We start from the raw sequence: 7,084 nt of genomic DNA, 5'->3' as shown, positions 1-7,084 counted from the left end.
AGGACTTCACATTTTCCTTCCTTGAATTGTAGCAGCCACTTTTTGCTCCACTCCTGTAGCTTGGTGATGTCTTCTTATAGGAAATCCGCAGTTAAGGGGTTAAATGACATGGGTATCTAGAATAAAATGGTGAACACAAAATACTGAGGCAAGCTGGACAGTTCCCACTCACATGTCCACTCTTCATGCAGTTACTCACCCCCCTGCACTTCCTCTTGTCCTCTGTCCTCCTCTGAATACTCCTTCCCTCTTGCCTCCATTGGTTTCAAGGCTCCTTTTGGTCATTAGCAGCATATTCAACCCCTGCCCAAAGAAAATTAAAGTATATATCAGTTTCACATAATCTTTCAAAGGGTCAAAATCTCTAGTTACCAAGGAGGGGGGGGGGGCATACTATTATAACCAAGCTAACAAGATAACTGTTTGGCCATGGTAAGGATTTGCAGCATAATGATAAAATGATGTGTTATGGAGGAGGAAATTTTAATGAGTTCACAGGTAAATTCTATGCAAGGTGACATTTTTAGGTGTGAGAAAAAAAGACTTAGAGAATGATAACTGATGAGCCTTCTGTTAATATATTGTGTTGTGTGATTCTCTCTCTCTCTCTCTCTCTCTCTCTCTCTCTCTCTCTCTCTCTCTCTCTCTCTGATGTAACTGTGATTATTTCTTTTAATATTTGCAATTATGTAACAAAGTGTAATTTTCATTCTTCTTTGATTACTTCCTTTAGCAATCTTTCTTTTTATTTTATTATTATTGTTTTTGTTTTTTTCTTTTTCTTATCTTGTTTTTCTCTATTTTTCTTTATTTTCTTTCTATTTCCATTTCCTTTTTTCTTTCGTCCTCCTTCTCCTCCTCCTTCTCCAGCTCTTCAATGTTTCTTTGTTTCCATGTTTCCTCTGAGTCTTCTTTATCATAATCTTTTTCTTCTTCTTCTTCTGCTTCGTCGTCAAGGTTAACATATATATAATTTTGCTTTCATCTTCTCTTCCTTCCCGAACAGGTGGAGGAAATTACTCTTCTTCCTCCTCCTCCTCCTCTTCCTCCTTCCACTTCTTTTCTTCTTTTTTCCTTTTTTTTCTTATTGTGGTTTTCATGAAGTTTAACATACTAATTTTCTATTCATGAACACAATCTCCTTTCACTCTTTTAGGAAGGAAGGAAGGAAGAAAGGAAGGAAGGAGGGAAGGGAGAAAGAAAGGACGGTAGGTAGGGTTGAAGGAAGATAGGAAAGGAAGGAAGGAAGGAAGGAAAAAAGGAGAAAGAAAGGAAGGACGGTAGGAAGGAAGGAAGGAAGGAAGGAAGGAAAAAAGGAGAAAGAAAGGAAGGACGGTAGGAAGGAAGGAAGAAAAAAAGGAGAAAGAAAGGAAGGAAGGAAGGAAGGAAGGAAGGAAGAAAAAAGAAAGGCATGAAGGAAGGAAGGAAGAAAGAAAGAACAGTAGGAAGGGTGGAAGGATGAAAGGCATTAAGGAAGGAAGAAAGGAAGGAAGGAAGAAAGAAAGAACAGTAGGAAGGGTGGAAGGATGAAAGGCATTAAGGAAGGAAGAAAGGAAGGAAGGAAGAAAGAAAGAACAGTAGGAAGGGTGGAAGGATGAAAGGCATTAAGGAAGGAAGAAAGGAAGGAAGGAAGAAAGAAAGGCAGTAAGGAAGGAAGGAAGGAAGGAGGGAAAGAATGAAGAAAAACACTTAATCAGCTCAAGGGGACACTGGCCTTCGAGATGGCAGAGGAAGTAAGCGATTTGTGGAGGAAAAAGAGACGACCATCTGTGTGCTGGCTAGAAATTCACTTTGCCTAACACAAGGAGATATATGTGTATGAGCGCGCGTGTGTGATTCACCACGGCCTGATCACTCGCTGGACCCGTCATCGCCAGCAAGTACCCTCCCGATTATAACAAGACTCAGTAGTCGATCTGTGGGTACTGTCGGGACCTTCACACATCACACACACCATCCCACTTGTTCGGGGGGGGGGCAGTTACCGCACCTTATCAGCGGTAAAATCCTGGCCTATAGGCGAGGCTCGAACCACCGTCTGCCAGGCCGCGAAACTTGGCAGCGCGGAGCTTTAACCACTGAACTATCGGAGCGGTGTGGGTAGGGGGGGGGGAGGGGGGGGGGTCAGACAGCCAGGTGTGTAGGCAAGAGAAGGGGTCAAGGAGGCAGGTAAAGGACGACGAGGACGAGGACAAGGAGGAGGAGGAGGACAAAGATGGGGACAAGGGCGAGGACGAGGATAAGAAGGAGGTGGACGAGGAGGACGAGGGGGATAGAGTTAAGGAAGAGGAGGGCGAGGGGGATAAGGGTAAGGAAGAGGAGGAGGAGGAGGAGGACGAGGGGGATAAGGGTAAGGAAGAGGAGGAGGAGGAGGAGGACGACAAGGGGGATAAGGTAAGGAGGAGGAGGAGGCGGGGAGGTAGGAGGGCACGAGGCAGGCGCGAGGAGGTAGGTGGGCAGCGAGGCAGGTAGGAGTGGGCCACCTGCCGCTGCTTCAGTGTGTGTCAGTGAGGTGTGGTGTTGGGCAGTGTCAGGACCGACCTCTCTCTCTCTCCCCTGCTGGTGAGTAAGCCGACGTGACCTTACCTTGCCTAACCATTACTTTCTATTACTTTCATCTTTCCTTTCCTTCATTTCTTCCTCCTACGGCCATCTGTGAAAGTGTATCCCCTATTGTTACTCTTCAACTGATGACTAACTTAATCCAACCTTATCTAACATATTCAAATTTAGCCTTTCCTTTCTTTACTTTTCCTTTTCTTCCCGTGGCTACTTTCTCCCTCCTACACTCGTCTGTGAAAGTGATCCTCTACTGTTTCTACTTGGTGGCTAACTTAACCTAACCTAACCTTATCTAGTATATCTAATCTTACCCATCCTTAGCTTATCTCACCGTTCCTTTCCTTCTCGTTTCTGCTTTCTTTCTCCTACACCTATTTATAAAAGTGTCGCTCTATTGTTTCTCCTAAGACCTAGCCTAATATAACCTTATCTAACCCTTCCTTTCTATTCCTTTCCTTCATTTCTTTCTCCTGAACCAATCTGTAAAAGTGTCCCCTCTTTTGTGTTTCCTCGGACTTAACCTAACTTAACCTAACCTTATCTAACATCTGCAAGCCTAACCCTTCTTCCCTCTGCCTGCCTGCATTGCCTCCCTCTCGTCTAGGGGTGAAAGTGACCTCTCCGCCGGTCACCACAAGGAAAAGGTAACGTGGAGGATGAAAGTGGAAGGTCGAGGCGCGCGCCGAGGCCTGAAAATGAAAGTGCTTGAGTGCGTGTGTGGTTTCGCTGCTCATTTTTGCCGTGTGGGTTGCCTCCTTCTTTCCCCAGCGTTCGTTGCTCTCACGGTCTCACCTCACACGTAATGCGGCGAAAATAACCACTGCACACGAGGTTAAATTCCCCCATGAAAACACACGAGTCCGTATTCTTATTAAACGTCTCGGGGTCTCACTTCGCCTGTCTGAAAAGCCTGTCGTCGTGGAAGTTGCTGCTGGTGATTTTTCGGATTGTTTTGCGATCCTGTTGATAGTTTGACACGACTTCTGCGCCATGGACAGGCAAATCACCCATGAATAGCCTCTCATGGAAGTTGTTAGGCTTTTCATGGAGTGTTTTGTGATCCTGGTGATAGTTTGACACGACTTCTGCGCCATGGACCAGGCAAATCACCCATGAACACCCGGTTATTCTTCTCTGTGGGCTTGGGAGATAGTCGTAATGGGATAGTCGTAATGGGATAGTCGTAATGGGAGAATCGTAATAGGATAGTCGTAATGGGATAGTCGTAATGGGATAGTCGTAATGGGAGAGTCGTAATGGGAGTCATAATGGGATAGTCGTAATGGGATAGTTGTAATGAGATAGTCGTAAGGACAGTCGTAATGGGATAGTCGTAATGGCAGAGTCATAATGGGATAGTCGTAATGAGATAGTCGTAAGGGGAGAATTACCCATGGAAACCCGATGAGAGAGAGAGAGAGAGAGAGAGAGAGAGAGAGAGAGAGAGAGAGAGAGGGGGAACAATAGCAATCCGCATAATAATTTCTTAATGTGTAACAATAACATGCAATGACTGTTTTTTTTTTTATTTCTTTAACATTCTCTCTCTCTCTCTCTCTCTCTCTCTCTCTCTCTCTCTCTTTGGTCGGAAATGCTGATCTTTGTTGGAGTAAAGCACGATAATATGTTTGTTTGTTTAGTGTGTGTATGTTATTATTATTATTATTATTATTATTATTATTATTATTATTATTATTATTATTATTATTATTATTACTACTACTACTATTACAACTACTACTACTACTACTATTACTACTACTATTACCACTACTACTACTACTACTACTACTACTACTACTACTACTACTACTACTACCACCACTACAACCACTACTACTACTACTACTACTACTACTATATTTAAGAGACAATTTTACACGACTTCTGAACAATGAACCTAAAAATCACCTCTAAGGACCCGGCTAATCTTTTCTGTGGCCTTGGAAAACAGTTCTAATGTAAGCCCGATACGTTGAAGGATATGGACCTAAGATTGGAGAAGCGGGCGTCGAGGGGGCCGCAGCACCTCACCTTGACTCCTGGACCACGAAGCCAAACACAGGTCCCGAGAAACACAACACAGCAACGTGAAAATTGTCCCGCGAGCCAAGAATGAGTTTGTCCTTCACGTGGAGGCTTGGATTTGAGCTTTCTTTTCTTATTTTTTCTTCTTTTCTTCTTGCACTCTTTTTTTCCTCTTCCACTCGTATTTTTTCTTTCTTCCTTTGCTTTTCTTTCTTTCTAGCTATCTTTCTTTCTTTTTTTTCAATCCTTCTCCTTTCGTTTTTTTCTTTCATTCTTTCTCTTTCTTTTTCTTGGCTTTTCTGTCTATCGATTTATCTGTCTATCTATCTATCTTTATTTCATTCTTTTACTACTTCTTTCTTTCTTTCTTTCTGTCATTGATTCTTTCTTTCTTTCCTTCTTTCTTTCTTTCTTTCTCTCTTACTTTCTACCGTCCCTTTTTTCATCATATTGACCCCTCTTCTCTCTCTCTCTCTCTCTCTCTCTCTCTCTCTCTCTCTCTCTCTCTCTCTCACACACACACACACACACACACACATAAATGCACATTACCTTACACAATTTTCAAGGAACTGAGCGACTTTATAATGGAGAGTAGATGAGTCAGTGAGTGAGTGAGTGATTGAGTGAGTCAGTATGGAGGAGGAGAGGGAGGAAATGGGGGGGGTGGAAGGGTACTATTGTCTCTCCCTCCCCCCCTCTCTCTCTCTCTCCCTTTTCCTCCCTCCCTCCCTTCTCTCCATCCTTCTAAATATGGTTATCTTGGTGGACAGGAGGAAGGTTGAGACGAACACCTTCTCTCTCTCTCTCTCTCTCTCTCTCTGTGTCTTTGTAGTTACCGAGTCATGTCTCACTCTCTCTCTCTCTCTCTCTCTCTCTCTCTCTCTCTCTCTCTCTCTCTCTCTCTCTCTTCCTCCTTCATTCCTTTCCTCTTACTCCTCCTCCTCCTCCTTTCTCTTCCTCGATCCTTTCCTTTCCTCCTCCTTCATCTCTTCCTCTCCTTCCACCTTTATTCCATTCTTCTTTCTTCTCATCAAAATCCTCCTCCTCCACCTCCTCCTCCTCCTCCTCCTCCTCTTCCTCTTCTTTCACACTTGTTTTACCCTCTTCTTTACTCTTTTTTTCTTCTTCCTCTTCTCCACCCACTTTAAATCCCCTTACTTCCTCCTCCTCCTCCTCCTCCTCCCTTCTGAGAATACCGTGACGTCATCAAGGTAAGAACGGGGAAGCTTCACCTGTATAGCACCGCCTATTCCTCCTCCTCCTCCTCCTCCTCCTCCTCCTCCTCCTTGTGAACGCCATTTAATGATCTCTGACATTATTTTCCTTGCTTCTCCTCCTCTTCCTTCTCTTCTTCTTCTTCTCTTCCTCCTCCTCTTCCTCTTTTATCTCCTCTCTTCTTTCACCATCATCATAAAAAAACTAAATAAATGAATAAATAAATAAAAATAAAATAAATAGGATAAAATGACATTAGTAAGAAAAAAAGATAAGGAAAAAAAGTACACAAGGAAAAGTTGATCAAGAAGGAAATCAAAACAGACAGACAGACAGACACACAGAGACCTTGAAGACGCTTGTTGTTGTTGTTGTTGTTGTTGTTATCGTCACAAGAGGGAATACCAGGGAAGAAAAACATCCTCACCGCCTTTGTACGATAATAGAGTAATGGGACATACGACGAATGCCTTCCCACACGATCAAGGCCGCGGGAACCCTTACGTACGATAACAATAACGTAATTCGAGACGCTATTCCTTGATCCCTTATAACAGAGGCTGGGAATGGGTGTTTACGTAAGGTTTTTGTCCTACTATCACTACTACTACTACTACTACTACTACTACTACTACTACTACTACTTCTACGACTACTACTACTATAATTTCCTCTTCCTCGGTGTTAATTTGATTTCTTCTTCTCGTTCTCCTCCTCTTCCTCTTCCTCTTTTTCTTTCGTCTCCTCCTTTTTTTCCTCCCCTTCTTCCTATAATCTTTTCTCCCCTCCTCCTCCTCCTCCTCCGCCTTCTCTTCCTCTTCCTCTTTTAGTTCATTTTCTTCTTAATCATCATCATTATCTTGTTCTTGTTCTTCTTTTTCCTCCTCCTCCTCCTCTTCCTTCTTCTTCTGGCGGACGCAACGGATTAATAAAACATTAGCGCGTGCATAAAAAGGAGGGAGAGAGGGAGAGGAGGAAGGGAGAGGAGGGAGGGAGGTAGGGAGAGGAAGGGAGAGGAGGGAGGAAGGAGGAAAAAAGAAGGAAAACGCATGACAATGAATCTATTTTTCCTCTGATAATTTCCTCCTTCAACAACAAGAAAATATCTGTTCTTTTTCTTTTTTTTTCTCTCCTTTCAATATTTTCCATTTTTATTCAGCGTCTACAAAAAGTCGTTCTTCCTTCAACAACTTCAAAAATAATCTAATTCTTTATTTTCTTAGTTTTCTTCCCCTTCCATGTTTTCCTTAATCAAACATATAAGTATACAAAAAGT

At 43.0% G+C, this 7,084-nt stretch overlaps 1 protein-coding gene across 1 annotated transcript in view; it reads left to right on the top strand.

Annotated features, from left to right (window-relative positions):
* The first annotated feature begins 2,470 nt into the window (after positions 1-2,470).
* Positions 2,471-7,084, top strand: part of LOC126996232 (uncharacterized) — a 68,720-nt gene continuing 64,106 nt past the window's right edge. Inside the window, exon 1 of the mRNA XM_050856583.1 lies at positions 2,471-2,562. The gene's annotated coding sequence lies outside the window, so the exon portion shown is untranslated. The remainder of the gene's footprint in view (positions 2,563-7,084) is intronic.

This window comes from Eriocheir sinensis, chromosome 9 (assembly GCF_024679095.1).
Source record: "Eriocheir sinensis breed Jianghai 21 chromosome 9, ASM2467909v1, whole genome shotgun sequence".
NCBI lineage: Eukaryota > Metazoa > Arthropoda > Malacostraca > Decapoda > Varunidae > Eriocheir > Eriocheir sinensis.
Note: the sequence above shows the minus strand (reverse complement) of the source record. Positions and strands in the feature narration are given on the sequence as shown.